Source organism: Lissotriton helveticus, chromosome 2_2, assembly GCF_964261635.1.
Source record: "Lissotriton helveticus chromosome 2_2, aLisHel1.1, whole genome shotgun sequence".
NCBI lineage: Eukaryota > Metazoa > Chordata > Amphibia > Caudata > Salamandridae > Lissotriton > Lissotriton helveticus.
The window spans coordinates 408,083,232-408,102,398 of NC_136060.1; positions in this window are offsets into that span (position 1 = coordinate 408,083,232).

Genomic DNA, 19,167 nt, shown 5'->3' on the forward strand with positions numbered 1-19,167 from the left:
GGTGCCAAACTACAATACAAAAGGCAACACTGAACCGATGTTACAGTACCGGGCCCTACTAGATCCTGAACTTAAGCTTTAGGATGCTGTATATGGCAGGACTTTCATGTAACACTAATTCATGTTACATGAACCATAGGCCTAATTGCATATACACACAACTACATTTAGTCATATAGAATGCGTGTAACCCAAGAAAACAGAACCCAAAAAAGCATCTGGTTAAATTGTACCGCTTACAAAATTTGTACTTGTTTGCCATGTTTTTACTTTAAAAACTCCATGGGCCTCATTTATGAGGTTTTGCCGTAGGGAAGCGCAGCAGGTCTTCCTGCTGCTCTTCCCTACGGCAAAAGAAAAGATACAGCGCATTCCTGTCCTTTTCCCCTGCGCCGGCGCACAATGGGCAACCGTGCGCCAAAGCAGGCACCTTTGCACCATGGTGCAAGGGTGCCTGCATTGCGGGGATGATTATTTTTGTACAGGAAGGGACACCTTCCCGTACAAAAATATTCACAAGAGGCTTTTCCTCTTTCTATGTTTGCTACAGAATGTAGCACACATAGAAAAAGGAAAACCGAGGAGAAATAAAGGTATTTCTCCTCGTTGTGCCTCTCTTCCCCTCCCCTGGTGAGGCGCAAGCTTTTGGCGCTGCCTCAGATTTACGATTTCTCGTAAATCTGGGGCAGTGTCAAAAGGCCTTGGATGTTGCTGGGAACACCCCCAGCAACACCCATTGCACGCCACTTTAACGCAGAACACTACGTTAAAAGGACCAATATTTATCAGGCAGCATTAAGCCAAAAGAAGTGGCTTAGTGCTGTCTGATAAATATCACGCAGGCTTCTGCACCACGGAACGTCACAAAAAGTGAAGCTCTGGAGGCGCCAGGAGTCTCATAAATGAGGCCCCATGTTTCCTGACACCATTCAAACTAATGCCTGACACTGTTCAAACTAATAAATCAGAGCAGGGATTATCTCTCTTACCATTTTAAAAGCATTGTAACCATGGCCACAAGGCAGTACCTTAGTGTTGCGGATGACGGGCGGGCTGGTGGGCGGGGGGAATATGGTCGCGAAGACGGCAAAAAAAGGTAATAATTAAAAATAACTTACCTGCAGCCGCCCGCGTCGCACTCTTCGGCTCCTCTTCTCACAGGCACAGGCTCCCAGAGTGCCCTGCGGTCAATCTTGAAGCTGCTTTCATGCATGAGAGCAGGGAAACATCCTTTACAACACAACTTTTAACACGCAGTGCCTTTACGATGCAACTTTTACAACGCAAACCATTACAACGAATTGAGCTGGGGGGCGCTCTAGGATAGGGAATAAGTTTAATTTACTGTCTAACACCTTCCCTAGTGTCCACGGGGACTGGAGTTGGAATAGTAAATTAAACTATTCACTATCCAGCACCCCAAAGCGCTATGCGTTGTAAAGGTATGCGATGTAAAAACCGCGTTGAAAAGGCATGCGATGTAAAAGTATGCGTTGTAACGTCATACATCCATGAGATACAATATTGAGGTGAGCAACCCAATCTACCCTTGCGGGTTCGGGCAATATTCGTTATAAAAGGAAGTTGGACCAGCAAGGGACTTTATTCAAGTATTATTTGTCAGCGTGTTAGGACTCTGTTATAATAAATCTGAGCACCTAATTGTAATCAGTCAATCGCTGTGCTAATTTAATAACTTCAGATCATAATCAATAAATACAATGTTACCACACTAACAAAGTAAATAATGCAAAAACCAGGGTTTTATATTGTCTGAATATTATTATTTTCTTTTTCAAGACAAAAGATATGATTTTTTACAAAAGAAGAAAACAAATTCTTACAAAATAGGGTACATACACAGAATGTTCACATCAAATATACACAGTACAAATTATATAGTCCTTTAGTATATCTGAGAAAGTCCAGACTGCTAAACACAAGATAACATCGTGACTTCAACTAAACAGAAGAAAATCAAAAGATGGTATAATGAATTATATGCAGGCTTGGACTAATTAGTCGACGTTTCGGTCTTTTAGAGATTATTCATCAGACCATCATCAGGACAAGGAATTTCTACATATAGTAGATGACCCTTTCTGCCGGATAGATTCTTATTTTCTACGTAGACAGCGTACATCAAAATGTTTGGCTAGTTGGCGACAAAGAAAATGAGTTCTTGTACATCAGAGTTGCTTGAATTCTGAGCTGTACTTCTTTATGTAGTTCACCAATATACTGGGCGGCTCTTTGTTTTAGACAAAAGTCGAAAATGCGGCAAAGGTTTCAATAGCGTAGCACCACAGCACAGTTCTGAAGTCGGCTTGCGGGAAAAGCGCGTTTAAATCCCAGCACAATTTCTAGATGCGACTAGCAAGTTTATCACAAACGATTTGAAGGCAGCAATTATCCTCCTCTGCTCGTGTAACCGGACCAGGCAGCAGTGTTAGTTACTGCTAGCAGTAACTAACACTGCTGCCTGGCAGGCTGACCAGGCAGCAGTGTTAGTTACTGCTAGCAGTAACTAACACTGCTGCCTGGTCCGGTTACACGAGCAGAGGAGGATAATTGCTGCCTTCAAATCGTTTGTGATAAACTTGCTAGTCGCATCTAGAAATTGTGCTGGGATTTAAACGCGCTTTTCCCGCAAGCCGACTTCAGAACTGTGCTGTGGTGCTACGCTATTGAAACCTTTGCCGCATTTTCGACTTTTGTCTAAAACAAAGAGCCGCCCAGTATATTGGTGAACTACATAAAGAAGTACAGCTCAGAATTCAAGCAACTCTGATGTACAAGAACTCATTTTCTTTGTCGCCAACTAGCCAAACATTTTGATGTACGCTGTCTACGTAGAAAATAAGAATCTATCCGGCAGAAAGGGTCATCTACTATATGTAGAAATTCCTTGTCCTGATGATGGTCTGATGAATAATCTCTAAAAGACCGAAACGTCGACTAATTAGTCCAAGCCTGCATATAATTCATTATACCATCTTTTGATTTTCTTCTGTTTAGTTGAAGTCACGATGTTATCTTGTGTTTAGCAGTCTGGACTTTCTCAGATATACTAAAGGACTATATAATTTGTACTGTGTATATTTGATGTGAACATTCTGTGTATGTACCCTATTTTGTAAGAATTTGTTTTCTTCTTTTGTAAAAAATCATATCTTTTGTCTTGAAAAAGAAAATAATAATATTCAGACAATATAAAACCCTGGTTTTTGCATTATTTACTTTGTTAGTGTGGTAACATTGTATTTATTGATTATGATCTGAAGTTATTAAATTAGCACAGCGATTGACTGATTACAATTAGGTGCTCAGATTTATTATAACAGAGTCCTAACACGCTGACAAATAATACTTGAATACATCCATGAGAGCAGCATCAGGATTGGCCTGAGCACCCACAATGTGCGCTCCCAGACAGACTGGGAGACTATGCATGCTCTCGCCAACCCAGCAACACAGCAGTGTTAGGGAAAGCTTCAATACGCATGGCGGTTTGGCCGACCTGAGGCAGCTGGCCAAACCGTCATGGACACTGAAGACAGTGAACTACCACTCCTCCTGTAATCCCTCTGGCCCGCCCCCAAGACTTGGCAGGAAAGGAAAAATAAAACGATAAAAAAAATGTTTGTTATCATTTTATTTTTCCTTTCCTGATGTTTTAGGGGCAGGTTAGGCGACGCTCCTCTGCCATACAGGAACAGTATCTGCTGCCAAGAGGAAGATAACATTGTAGAGATCTGTCATGGAAGATAGAAAGAAAAGCTACCATTAACTTTGTATGCTTCTACAAAGAGACATTATTTTCACATTTATGTAGATAAGCATGAGTGACACCCTCCTCACTTGCTTGGCGGGGTTAACACACGGGGCCCAATTCACAAAGTTAAATTGTAATGAAGGACTAACTTTACAAACTTTCGGTATTCACAACAGCCCATAGCACAAGTTTTCCTGCGATAGCAGCCGCAAAAAACATTGCCACAGATGAACCCGCAACTATCGCTAATGAGATGCAGAGTAGGCGTTCCTGAGCAAAAAGCCGTGACAACACCACTCCACAACATTCTCAATGACCAGCCAGATCGGCGCTAAGATCACTAAACAGGCGATAAGGCGCGTTAGCATCAGGAAACTAACACCTGCACTGACCTGGTGTAAAGTCGGACCACAGCCTGCACCACAAAAGGGAGGCCAGCCCAGAGCCACACCTGAAGAACAAAAGATGCCATGGAGCCAGTGAACATGCAGCCCGGACACCCAAGTGGGCCACAACACCCACCGTCACCACCCCCAGGACCACCCCCATCCCCCCGGACCCTCACCGCTCCTCGACCAACACCGAGGCAGCGCAGACAAAGTCAGTGATCCTCCGAAAATATACCAACCTCACAGACTCAACACCAGAGAATGACATAGCCAAACACAGGAACAAAAGATCAACCATCCTCCACATCCTGACCACCATTACCCACAGGCTGACGATACCAACACAGCGAACAACCAACATCCCACCGCAGACGAAGCTGCTGCCCGTGATGCACATGTTGGCCACTGGTACCCTCCAACCAACATCCGCGCAAGGCCCAATGCAAGTCCCTCACAACGGACATGGATGACACCATTAGCTTGGTACCCCACTATCTATACTTGCCACACACTGTGCAGGAACAGCTGGAGACCAAGCAAGACATCCACGCCACGGCTGTCTTCCTGCATGTGTCAGGGGGTAATTGACTGCACACATGTCCTACTTGTGCCCCCTGGCAAAACTGCACACAATAAGCGCAACAGAAAGCGCAAGTATCCCACCCATGTCCAGGCAATATTGGACCACTGAGGAATCCCCGCTAACGTCGCCGCCAACCCCCCCAGGCATTGTGCATGAGCCCTACACCTTCCGACAGTCCATCATCAACCAGCGCTACCAGGATCGCACCCACGGAAATTCACTGCTCGTTGACCAATACCAAATGAACACACCACACACATCAACTCCACAATCATACAATTCATAACACAGGAAATGCACACATCACAAGCTCACATACAACATGCACAACCACCAGACACAACGGAACAACTTACTGTGGGAACCTGGGCCAGCCATGTACATTATCCATCAATGGCATGCCACCTCAGCCACACAATAGCAGGATGTGGGAAGAGGTGGGGACCAGGCATGTGCGAAGGAGGCAAGTGACCCATGAATGAGAATGTACATAATGCCAAGGGTTGCGTGGATGTGCTGGACAGGCTGTAGTATGCAGACCACACACATATCCATGTCGATACACACCGCTGGTGTATGGAGTGTAGAGGACAATGGACGGAACCATGTCACCCCAGCCAATGAGGAGGAACGCTGAAATGTAGCTTGTTACGTCCCCCCCATAAGTGTGAGCGGAGTGGGCTGGCCCAGCATAAGCCAGGCCAGCGTAGGGGTGTGAATAAAAGGCACATAGCGCTGGGCGTGGTTCTCTTCCGGAATGTCCAACTTCTCTGCCAGAGTGGTGCCTCTCACCCGGCCACGAGGCTGATGCCATCACCGTGAGCTGGGTTGCCAGCAATCCTGTGCGTCTGCTGCACCCATAGACACTAGTCCCCAAACCAGTCGTACCCGCACCTGTGCACCCAGGCCTCAATGCCCACCTGCCATCACCGGTGTGTGTCGAAGAGGGTCCACCACGTGCGGGTGCAAGCTCCAGGACCAAGGCCCAAGACCCTGGCAACCTGCTATGACCATCATGTCCTCCACGAATAAGGCCCGCAGTACTCCTTTCTCGCTGATGTACTCTACCGGCATTGACAGCGGACTAGTAGGTCACACATTTGGAACTGTGTCTTGATTACTCTATGGTTGAGGACGATGTGTATGGCCTAGCTGAAGTCACTATACTCCCTTCGATGTGGTGCCACCAAGTCTGTGCATAGCATTACAACACGTGTCTGTGGGCCCACGCGGACTACTGCTCCCGGGCCACACTAAGGTCGAGTAGGTCACACATTTGGAACTGAGTCTTGGCCATGCAATGGCCGGGTACACATGGCAATGCAGACTTTAAATCACTATACTCCCTTCAATGTGGTGACGCCAAGTCTATGTATAGCATCACACCCGCAAGTTTCTGTGGAACCTTGCTGTAAACGCCAACCGCCTACACTACGGTAAAGTTGGTCGCACAATTGGAACTGAGCATCGATTTTTCTATGGCAGAGTACAGAGTGCACGCAAGGAGAGGTGTAAGAGGATGACGCCTTGCAGTCAGGAGCAAAAAAGGATCATCGTTATGGAGGTGTTCGAACACTACCGGCAACTGCCCTGGTGTTACTAACTCTGTGCATCTGAGCCAACGACACATGGCTGTGTGCCACTGCTGACCGCTGCCTCCGGCCTTCACTGTGGTCCAGTAGGTCACAGATTCTTGATTTAGCAATGACGGAGAGGCCGATTCACAGAACTAATCTGAGACAAAATCCTAAACTTACTACTTTTGGTATTCACAGAAGGCATTTAGTAGTAGTAGTAAAGATAGTATTTTGTCTTAAGTTAGTATTTTGTCTTAAGTTAGTATTTTGTCTTAAGTTAGTATTTTATCTTAAGTCGGGATTTTGTCTTAAGTTAGGATTTTGTCTTAAGTCAGGATTTTTTCTTAAGTTAGGATTTTGTCTTAAGTTTTGGTCTTAAGACAAAATCCTAACTTAAGACAAAATACTAACTTAAGACAAAATACGAACTTTACAACTACTAAATGCCTTCTGTGACTACCAAAAATAGTACGTTTAGGATTTTGTCCCAGATTATATCAGTGTACTGGCATCATCGCAGACTGCATCCCCTCTCAGCCCCAGTGCCACTAAGTCTGTTCCCAAACATTCATGGACACTCACTGGTCATACGTTGGTGGTGTCTGAGTCTATGGAGTAGGGGGTAGTTTTGATCTTTATGTAACTGATACCGAATTGGTTACTGGCAATGAGGCTGTCGCTTTCCACTCCACCATTTGCTGCTTTCGGATAAAATCAGACCTTCCGCATCATGCCCTGGAGGACACCTTCCACTTCCCCGCAACCCTCTGCCACATTCACCTTCCACCTCCATGAGGACCCACTCAGTCTGCGTGGCCCTACCTCAGTGCACCGCAAGTCAACATCCCATGGCAGGCTGCCTCTGCCGGCTGCTGTGCATCCAGGGCCACTAACTCTGTGCTGGTCAGGTCCGGGACCCCTTTTTCTGAGATATTGGATGGCCTCTGAGGTGATGGCCTTGGGGTCATCAACTCCTTGTGTTCGTGGCCTTGTGCTGTCTGCTGCCTGTGGCCTCAACTGCGGCCCACCAGGGCTCACACATCAAATTGAGTCCTAACCTGCCCGGAGGTCGCATCACCGCAGGAGGCACACGGCACTATCGCCAGGACCACCTCCAACCACCATCTCCCAGAGTCTAAACGGTTGTATTGGCAGACTGACGGAGTTGCTCGCACCTGTCGTGGATGCCATCTTCTGCCTGATCCCCTGCTCAGCACTCCAGGTGCCACTGACTCAGTGCACCGCAACCCATGGACCTTTACTTATTGAGTTTTGTGCTGTGGAGAGGTTGCGCAGCAATGTCACCTCAAGCAGTGTGAGAGACCTGGGACATTGATGAGGAAGATGATGCAGGTCTAACACACCCCACTGCATCTGCATCAGGAACGTCTCAAAGAGACACAATCTTAGACTTTTTCTTCAAATGCGCGTGCTCAGCTCTAGTGCCCCAACCTCAGTGCACTGCAACTCACTGACACTTCTGTTTGCATGCTGGGTGACCTCTGGACTTGCTCTGGCTCCCTCCATGTTGCTCAGCAGTTTACTCTGTTATGCAGGTGTTTTCTGTTTCCGTTGCACTAATGTCCACTGTTCAAGTTGTTGCCAGCACCAAGCACTCCGTGCGGCTGGCTTACACTCACCCCACACACATCCAGCACAGGCATCACTGTACATGTGGCCCTGCCAATAAAGGGGCCGGGCGCATGTGCCTGTGGCCAGTTCAACATTATATCTGTGTGTGTCCCTGTGGTCTTGTTGTATGAATGAGGCCCCTGGGTCCTACAACATTACATTGTGCTGTGTACAGCGGGCGCAGACATGTCACCGCAGGCAGCAGGTTGGAGCTTGGACATGTAGCCTTGTCGTCACCCACTCAATTCATAAGGGGAGTGGCCTCGGCCATCGTACGCAGAGCCAACATGTGTGTGTGACTGCTATTTGCGTGCCCCTGGGATTGGTTCTGTACTGTGAATGTACATCTGCAAGTGTTTGTATGGCAGTGTGGGTCTCCTAAGTGGTCCCTCAAGAATTTTAAAAAACACATTTCTCCTGGGAAAAGTTGCACCACACTGAAATCAGTTATATCAATTAGTCCCAACCCTATCTTTTAAATCTTTCAATCCAACCAAAGCATCCACGCCAGCTGTAGTTTCACCAGTCTCGACCCACCATGGTCCCCACAGTCAGTTATATAAAACAACACAAATGAAGAACTGATGTGCAAAAATAAACAGATTTTTAATAAAATTACATATAATTTACAAAGAAGTTAAAAAATCTTATAAGCAAATTCATAGCGTATTCATAAGACAAGAACAAATCTGCTTATCAGTTGAAACAAACAATTAAAAACGAGAGAACCACAAAAGACAGTGTATAATCATAAAAACATCATAAATGCGTTACTCCATGTAGAATTCATAACAATATATTACGGGTGTCCATATCCATAAATCAATTTGTCTCTCAAGAATAACAGACACCAACGTATGTGATCTAGTTTGCCTTCCATGGGTTCGGACCCCACCCACACCTGTTCGGCCACCTCCTTTTGGCGTGCTGACACCAGGCATTGGGGTGCCATGTGTGGGTGGGTGAAATGTTGTGCGCCAGCTGTGCTTGCGGGTGCTTCCTCCAATGTGGTCTATTGCAGGGTCTGTGTTCTCTTCTAAGTAGCTTGGCTGCCCGGGTCCTGGTGGTGGGTTGCGAAGGATGCCCATGGGCTTTTGTAGGGCGTCAGTGTCGTAAGTGTGGGGTCCTCTCCGGCATCACAGATGTGTTGTCTTCTGTGCTCTGCTGGAGGTGTTGTGTGCCCCTCTGCAATGTGAAGGGGAGATGCATGTTGACATTGTGTTAAAATGTATGTTGGTGCACTGATCTTGTTTACATGCAGACTGGATAACAATGTACATTGTGACTGGGAGGTGCTGAATATTGCTGCGGGACAGTGTACATTTGGACTACATGATGGATGTGAGGTCGTAATCATACTTTTCCATTACACAGTTCCCAGCTCTGTCAGATGTAGTAGGCATGCTTCTGTGCGTGTGCGGAGCCAGTTGTGTCCTCTGTTCTGCAGTGTCGGCTTTGCGCATTGTACCATGTTGTCATCAATATGGGAGTGTGTGTGAGCTGCAGTGTGCCACGGGGATCAGGGACATGATCCAGGGTAATTGTGGGTGTGCAGTGTGCTACACATTTTTGTGCATGTGTGCCATTGTGCCCAGCTCCCCCCATTCCCCTAGTCTCTGGTCGTTACTCACCCTGTTGATGTGGTGTCAGGTCCTCTCGAGCTGTGTCCGTACTACCTGCTCCTTGCACCGTCTCCACACTGATGGCTATGGCCTCTGTTTCCTACAGCTCCTCCTATGGCGCAGGACTCCCACCTCCTGTCGCCATTACAGCCTTCCTGTTGGCAGCGGGTCTGTACCTGGTTTGGGTTGTCACATCATGCTAGCGCCTCTTGGCCTCCTCGGCACACTGACTGCATTCCTGATGGTCCACTTGTGGGTCAGTTGATGGTAGTGTTCTGTTACCTCCGTGACGCTGATCTGGTTTTGCTGCAGACTGCACCCCGTCTTCCTCTCCCTCTTCTCCTTGGCCGTCCTCATCCCCGTTGTTCCTTGCTGGTGGTCTGTGGGAGTTGTGGGGTTTGCGTTGGCATCTGCGCTGAGTCAGGGTGCATCAATGTTGCTACGCACTTTGGATTGTTTCTGGTGTGTTGTGTCTGTAGTTTTTATGGTGCATTTTCCCGCCAGACGCATGGGATTTGCAGGACTGTCGCTGGTCTTCGATGCTTTTTGTACCGCGATTGGTCTCATCGAAAGATTGTTTGTGTTTCGCATTTTTGGGGCGTGGCATTGATTTTAACGCATACATTTGATGCATTATCTGGAGACTATCGCATGGGATCGCCGTGTTCAGAAGGCTTGGTTAACACAGCATCATTTTCCCGCGATAGACTGCGATGTTGGAAGTCGTGTTAAGTAACTTTTGCGATGGTTTCCACATGTTGTTGAGAATATGCCCCATGGTATCCAGTAATGAACACTAGTTAGTGTTAGAGTTTACTTCTGTCTCTTGTTTTAGACAAGCATGAGTTTCCTCTTCTATGGTCATATGCGTGTTGGTTTTGTTCTGAAGAAGTCTTAATTATGGAACCTGTTACTTTAACCAGGCGAGTCTCTTATAAAATAAAAATAAACATACCACTTTGACACTGGTAGAATTATTCACACTATTTGATTTGCAGGTAGAGGGGAACTTTGAGTAAGGATGGAATGCATGCATTGAGTGCTAATGCCATGTTTAGGAAATTAACTTCTGAATCAAAGGGCACAAGTGTTTAGAATGTACATAGAAATGAATGTCACAAAAGATTTGCCTAGGGAGTTGCAGGACCAATTGCTGACATAGTGGATCCCAGATATGGTAAAGTTCACATTAGCATCTACAACGTTCTTTAGTTGTGCCATCATTGAGGCAATGATTATTTCATAGGCATCATCATTCAACACATGGAATTGTTTTATGAAGGAATGTAAGTGAATGTTTATCTTAGGTTTCCAAAGCAAAAGAGTAGGTCTAAAATGTGAATGTTTTTCTTGAATATCCAAAACCAAAGAGTAAGTCTAAAAGAGATGTGATATCAATGTTTTCCATTACCTTGGCTGACTCTTGTTTAACATTTGTGGGTTATTTTCATTTGCCTGGATCATTATGGTTAATTATTCAAAACGTGTGTTGTGAGGATACCAGAACAGATGTCTAGACTCTGGGTCTAACTCGGTTTGACTTTAAGGGAATTTATGTTGTAAAGGTGATTTACCAGTGTTAGCCTCCTCTTCTTGAGGTTCTGAAGGTGCAGGATTTGCAAATTAAATAACTTCCACTTACGCTTGCTAGCCACCTTTCAGTCAATCAATCAATCAATCAATCAATCAGGATTTGTAAAGCACGGCAAATCACCCATGAGAGTCTCAAGGCGCTCGGGATGCTAGCTGTTTTGTTGTGATCTGTTCATTCGAAAAGCCAGGTCTTGATTCCTTTCCTGAATTTTTTGAGCGTTGTAGTGGCCCTGAGGTCCAGGGAAAGGTTGTTCCAGGCTTTGCCTGCTGGTGTGAGAATGAGCATCCTCTGCTGTTGGCTTGGTGGACTTGCAGGGTGTCTGTGAGGAAGAGGGAGGCGGATCGTAGGTGTCTGATTGGTTGGTGGAAATTCATGCGTTTGTTGATATGTGCTGGTCCCTCATTGTGCAGGGCCTTGTATAAGTGGGTCAACATCTTGAACTGGCATCTCTTCTGGATCAGGAACCAGTGTTGCTTTTTTGAGGTGGGGTGTGGTGTGGCTCTGTCTTGGGAGGTCGAGGATGAGTTTTGTATTATCTGTAGTCTCTTCAGGAGGCGTGTAGTAATTCCTACATAGAGTGTGTTCCCAGAGACCGGCCTACTGGAGATGAGTCCTATGTGACGGTCCTTCTGGGGTTGACTGGGAGCCACCTGAAGATCTTTCGGAGCATGCATTGGTTGTGGAAGCAGGCGGATGACACCGCATTTACCTGCTTCTCCATGGATAACTTGCTGTCCAGGATGATGGTGAGGTTGCAGGTGTGGTCGTTCAGACACGGGAAGGGCCGAGGTACAGAAGGCTACCATGCGTCATTCTGTGGAGAAGTGTTGTTCACAAAGATGAGTACTTACGTCTTGTCCGCGTTGAGTTTGAGACAGTTGCCCTTCATCCACTTGGCTTTGTTTATCATGCATCTGTGGTAGTTGGCTCTGGTGGTAGAGAGGTCTTCTGACAATGAGAGGATGAGCTGGGTGTTGTTGACATAGAAGATTATATTCAGTCAGTGCAACCTGACTGTGTTGGCCAGGGGGGTCATGTACGTGTTGAAGAGGGAAGGACTGAGTAATGATCCTTGGGGGACGCTGCAGATGATCTTCTTGGGTTCTGAGCTAAACAGTGGAAAATTGATTCTCTGGGATCTTCCAGTGAGGTATAAGGTGACCCATTTGAGGGTGTCTCCCTGTATTCTAATGTGGTGGAGTCTGTTGATCAAGATGTGGTGGGAGATGGTGTCAGAGGCTGATGACAGGTTCAGGAGGATGAGGGCCACCTATTCGCTGTGGTCTAGTAGGCTCTGATGTACTCAGTGGCTGTGATCAGGGCTGTCTCAGTGCTGCTGTTGGCTCTGGATCCTGATTGAGGGGGGTCCAGGAGGTTTTTGTCTTCCAGGTGTTTGGTGAGTTGCTGGTTGATTGCCTTCTTGAGAACCTTTGCTGGAAAGGAGAGCATAGAGATGGGCTTGTAGTTCTTTGGCTCTGCTAGGTCGGTGGGAGGCTTCTTCAGGAGGGGTCTTACTTCAGCGTGATTCTAATCCTCAGGAAAGGAGGCTTTCTTGAGCTTGTCACCAATAATCTTAGTCCCAAGGTTGAAGATATGGTGGGGGCAGGGGTCTGTCGGTGCTCCTGAGTACAAGTAGTTCATGATGTAGATAATGGCTCAAGTCTGGATTGGGTCCCTATGAGTGAGTAAGTGTTTGGGGTTGGTGTTCATGGGTGTGAGCAGGCTATTGTTTTCGGCGGCGGTGGGTCGGGATTCAAAATTATAATAGATGGTTGAGATCTTGTTGTGGAAAAAGTCAGCTGGGTTGACACACATTTCTTGAGAGGGGGTGATTTTGTTCCCAATGGCTTTGGGGTTGGAGAACTGCGTCATGGTGGTGAAGACCTCCTTGCTGCTGTTTGTGCTGGCTTCTTTGCGGTTGGCTAGGGCTTTCTTTGTTTCGTTTAGGAGGCAGTGATACTGGTTTAGTGCTGTCTTGAAGGAGGTGTGGTTTCCTGTCTCTGTTCTGGTGCCACTTCCTTTCTAGTTGCCTGAAGTTGCGTTTGGTGGATTCTAACTCTGTGGTGAACTAACTGGCTTTTCTGGTAGGTTCTTTGGATTTGGCTGGTATGGCATTGGCGATTGTGTGGAAGGTGGGAGTTGAGAGTGTTTTACACTAGTCTTCTGATAACTTATTCCAGTTTCTGCACTTGAAGCTGGGGGGCATTGCGCAAGAGTTTGTAGGTCCTGAGATGGTGAGGTGGACACTGTAGTGGTCTGTCCAAGTTTATTTATTTATTTATAATGTTTTATATAGCGCGAACATGACCTCTATGGGTATCAGAGCGCTTCACACTTGGTGGGTAGGAAATAATAAAGGGAAAGCCAGGCATCAATTAAGTATACAAAACATGAACTATTACAGTGATGGATTAAACCCAGATCAGTTGACTGGGGGTGAGTGCTTGTATTGTCAACGCTCCGTCCATCATTTCCTTTGGTTTTTCTTTGTTCGCCATAAGTTGGCAGGGTATGCTCAGACGTGAGTCCCTTGCTCACTTTGCCACTGGATTCAAGCAAGCCGGGCTGAAGAAGGCTGAAATGCCAGAAACCAGTCCTCGGTAGCTTGTTTCCGGTCCAGGGAAGGCATGGCTTGGCAGTTCGGGCTGGACTGTTCCCATGAGGCACAGGGTCAGACTGATTTGCATATGCCCATGTCTGAACTGGGGTGGCAGAGTGGGCTAAAGAACGGTGATGGATTAAACCCAGATCAGTTGACTGGGGGTGAGTGCTTGTAATGTCAACGCTCTGTCCATCATTTCCTTTGGTTTTTCTTTGTTCGCCATAAGTTGGCAGGGTATGCTCAGACGTGAGTCCCTTGCTCACTTTGCCACTGGATTCAAGCAAGCTGGGCTGAAGAAGGCTGAAATGCCAGAAATCGGTCCTCGGTAGCTAGTTTCCGGTCCAGAGAAGGCATGGCTTGGCAGTTCAGGCTGGACTGTTCCCATGAGGCACAGGGTCAGACTGATTTGCATATTGCCATGTCTGAACTGGGGTGGCAGAGTGGGCTAAAGAACAGTGATGGATTAAACCCAGATCAGTTGACTGGGGGTGAGTGCTTGTATTGTCAACGCTCCGTCCATCATTTCCTTTGGTTTTTCTTTGTAGACCTTTGTACTCACTGCCATTCCTATGAGATTCTTAGAGTTTATCCATTTGTATCTCTTCCTTGAGTGACTTTACAACTTGTATATTTGCAATTTTTTCTGTTTGTGTCTCTTTTTTGTGTGACTTTACAACTTGTACATTTGCAATTTTTTCTGTTTGTATCTTATATGTAACTCATGTAATCCTAAATCCTTATGTATTGCAACTGGTTCTTTTGTAAAGCGCTCTGACACCTTTGGGTAATGTTCGCGCTATTTAAAATCGCATTAAATAAAATAAATAAACTCAATGAAGCCCTTACTGAGGCTAAGGTATATTTGGAGAGGCCATTGAGTGTAGCACTGCCATAGTCTAGCCTTGGCAAAACAAGAGCTTGGACCATCCGCTTGAAGTCAGCTTGTGGAAGGAATGGTTTGAGATTCCTGAGTAGCCTCATTAGGTGATTAGCACCCTTGCACACCTTATTGATATGATTCTTCATGTTCAAATGCTTGTCCAGGGTGATTCCGAGAGATTTGGCTGACTCAATAATGTGGGGGGAGCAATTGAAGGCAGTGAGGGGCGTCATCCATAGGTCTAACTTGCGGGTGTGATTCGGAGGAGACATGAGAAGGCCTTCTGTTTTGGAGGTGTTGAACAGGAGGTGGTTCGCAGTTAGCCAGTTTTGAGAATTTGTTTAGGGTAGTGTTGAAGGATTTTCAGGGGAGGTGATTTTCAGGTAAAGTTGTGTGTCATTCACGTACATATGGAAAAGAATGTTTGTGGAGTTTAGTGCATTAGCTAATGGTTCCAAGAACAAGTTGAAGAGTATGGAGGACAGTGTGGACTCTTGTGGAACCCCCATGGTGACTGACAAGGGCTGGGATTGAGATTGATTCACTTTCACTCTTTGGGATCTATGGAGAAGGAAGGGCGAGAACCATTGCAACACCAGACCAGAAAGGCCCATTCTGTGCTCCAGAATGGATAAGAGGTTGTCATGATTAACAGTGTCAAACACAGAGGAAAGGTCAAGGAGGATTAGGAGGCATGATTCATTTTGATCAAGCATTTTAAAAATGTCATCCATAACTTGAGTGAGTGCCGATTCGGTGCTGTAACCACTCCGAAAGTCAGATTGATGTTGGTCCAGGAGTTGGAAATTCTCAATGTGCGTGCAGCGTTGTGATTGGACGCATTTTTCTAGGAGTTTGGCCAGAGTCGGGATGTTGGAGAAAGGGCAGAAGTTGTTAAGGTCAGCTCTTTCTGCATTGTTTTTTTTAGAATAGGTGAAACCTGAGGTGCTTTAAGGCAATCAGGGATCGTGCCTTATGACAGTGAAGCACTGACAATCTGTGTCCAAAGGGGGATGACAGCATCTTTTATTTCTTTGAAGACGGATGGTGGCAGCAGGTCGCTGAAGTGATTAGATGGGTTGATACTCTGAAGAATCTTGTTAATGTCTCTTTCACTGAGGGTAGAAAAGGTGCGCCATGAAGCATTGTTCTTGGTGCTCAGGCTACATGGCTCGAGCCTCTCCAAGAGGGCTGGAGGAGGTACAAACCCATAGGATGGCAGAAGAGCCTTCTTAGATTCCAGTTCAATATTGATGAGTTGTAATTTCTCAGTAAAGAAAGCAGTCAGTTCACCGCATGAGGGTGGGCTGACTCCTGGGTCAGGGCGGGTGGGTTCTTCCCTCGATTGTTTTTTAACAATTTTCAAAAGTTTCTTGGGGCGATTATAGGCTTGATTAAGTTGGGATCTGAAGTAGTCGGCCTTAGCACTCTTGATTTTTTTGTTAAAAGAGCTCCTTACGGATCTAAGGACTTTTAGCTGATCGGAGGAAGGTTTGGATCTCCAGGATCGTTAAACTGCCTTAAGTTGTGGCGTTCAGAATTTAGGTTGTTGTTGAACAAAGGTTTGGAGATGTTTGTTGAGGCATTTTTTTGTTGAAGTGGTGCAAAGAGTCCATGATATTAGAGATAGTAGAATTATAGAAGTCAGTGAGTACATGAACCTCTGACATTTCAACTTGGGAAGACAGGGCATATTTACAGCGGGTTACTAGTTCAGCTGCATTGATATTTCTGAGGTCCCTTTTCCATAGCTTCAAATTCTTCAGTTGATCCTTCCTCGGGGACACCACCCTGTTAATAAAGAAGAAGATGCTGTGATGGTCGGACCAATCGCAAGGGGTAATGGTATCCAGTGTGATGGTGTTGCCTTCGGATATGATGAGGTCCAGAATTTCTCCTTTGTTATGAGTTGGTCGGTCACCGTATTGAATCAGCTTGTTATCCCATAAGAATGATTTAAGGCAGGTTACAGCTTGGTCATTGGGACTAGACCAGTGAAGGTTGAAATCACAGAGGAAGAATTGGGACACTGAGGAGTCGACAATGCAGGAGATGATTTCCTTTATTTGTTCGCTGAAGTAGAGATTGTCCGCCGGGGGTGATAGAATGTATGTAGTTTACAAACCGGGAGGTGGTTGGTTGAGATGTTGAGGCAGAGTTATTCACTGGAGGATGGCGTGGTGGTCTCAGAGTGGGAAATCGAGAGTGTGGACCGCTGTATACAATCTAGGCCACCGCCCTGCTTCTTCGCTCTGTCTAGATGAATTATATCATGGCTAGGAGGAACTAGGAGGTCTAGGATAGGGGTGGAAGAGGGATTACGCCAAGTTTCCATGAGGATAATGATATAACAGGTGTATTTGTATTTGTATTTGTAATATCTACCTCATTGTGTTGGATAAGGTTGAAGATATCAGAGGTGTGTTTACTGGCTGATCTGCAATTGAGTTGTTCGCATTTGAGCCATACCGGATTGTGGGAGGGAAGAGTCTGGATGTTCACTCACTTGAGGTTGTCATTATTTATGACTCTGAGGTTGTGTGGGGGTTCTCTGTTTTGGATTGTTGTGAATGGCTTGAATTTGACCCAGAGGAGTCTTGTTGGTGTCTAGAGTAAGCGAATAGGAGATGTGTAGATCATTGATATCAATGGATGCAAGAGCGGCCTTCACTCTTCTAGGACGGGAGGGGGCATTTGGGAGGGGTAAGGTTTTAGAGATCAAGTGAGGGGAATGCTGTTCAAGGCTAGATATAGAACTAGTGGGGTCTATGGGCAGCTTTCCAAAGGAAATGAGAGAGCTGATCAAGGGAAGGTGTTCAAGGGCTTTTAGTTCATGAAATTTGTCGGAGAGAAGGTGAAACTGGAGAGATATTTCAGCCAAGCGAGCTGCCAGGTCTGAGTGCTGGATGAGGGGTAGCGGTTGTGTGGGGAGATCCGGGGGAGAGGAGGGGCCTGGGGGACAGTTGGTCATTGAGGTCTTGCAATGTTCCTGATCGCTTGGATAGAGAGGCTGGGGAAGGTGAGAGGGTGGGGGGACAATTGAACTGGGTGTCATGGGTGTTCAAGTAGAGGTTGATTGGGTTAGGCTGATCATGGTCCGTGGAGGGCAGTTGCCTAGAGTCCGGCCTAGAGGGTGACGTAGATAGAGGGATTATGGAAGGGGAATCATCCGTTGAGAGCAATGGCAGTAGGGCGTGAGGGGACCTGTCGACTCGAGAATCATCATGTGTCTGACTTGAGATTGGCGTTTAGAGTGAGCCCGTAAGCCTGCCAACCTTCTGAGTCTGTGGTCGATTGGATTGATACAATCCGACAGGGGACTTAAAGGCTCTGAGATCATTTAAAGGGGAGTATCATTATGAGAAAGTGGGGTACTTGTGGCTGTGGTGGGGGGTGAACTGGTTAAGTCCTGAGTACTTGTCGGATATGGGTAGGGGTCATTGGATTTAGAGGCCACCACATTTTTGAGTGTAAGGACAATATTGTTAATCTTAGCTAGATTGACATTAGAGGCTGGGAATTGCATGATACTATTGTTGTAGAGGGTGATAGTGGCATTTGCTTTGAAGATGGGTGAGGGTGACGCTGTTAATATGAGACCATGTGGGGTTTTCCTAGTGCCTGATATTTGAATCATGGAATAGAGAACATTCCGCCAACATGCCCGTTTTCTGGTATAGAAGATGAGGTCATTAACAAGAAAACCCTTGTTTACATAGAAGTAGACATCTGAGATTAATGTTTCGGGTCTGGCTTTTAGTATGCAATGTTTGTGCTTTTTGGGCGCATTTTTGGAGAGGTTAGACGGGTAATTGATAATGAAAGCATTCGATCCTGTGGGGTCAGGACCTATCTCCATTCTGAGGGTGAGTCCTAGTGAGGAAGGGAGCCCAATTAGGAGTTCATGGAGGTGAAGGTAACTTTATCTATCAAATAGAGCATATATAAATAGTTAATAGTCCTATTGGGCAAGCAGAATAAGTTGAGAACAGATAGTTATGATGAAATTAGTTGAAACTTTAGAGTAGATTAAATGGCAGTGAGCCTGAGCCAGGAGAGACTACATATGGAATCTAAGGGACTGGGGGGAGCAAACAGAATAATAAAATTAGTCCCGCACAGCTTTATTTTGGTTAAAAATATGGCAGAATCCCGCTGCGATTTTAACAAGAGAAATAATTATGGACTGTCTTAAGTGTGACAAGGGTGGTAGTATACCCTGGCTTGCCGCAGTAAAAGACAGCCTTGCTAGTGTAAAGTTGGAACACATTTTTTCACGCCCACTAACAGTGGAAGGCATAAGCATGAAATCAGTCAGGAGGGTGTTGTATGATCTGTACCATAAGGAAAGACAGAACATTGAGCATCATAAACCATCGATTATTAGATATACGCCTCTACTGGATGTAATAAGTACCCAACATCACATGCCACAGCAAAACCTTAGGAAAAATATAGGGAGATAGAAAAGGAGTTTACTTTACCACCTTAGTATAAAATATTCACTCTGCTT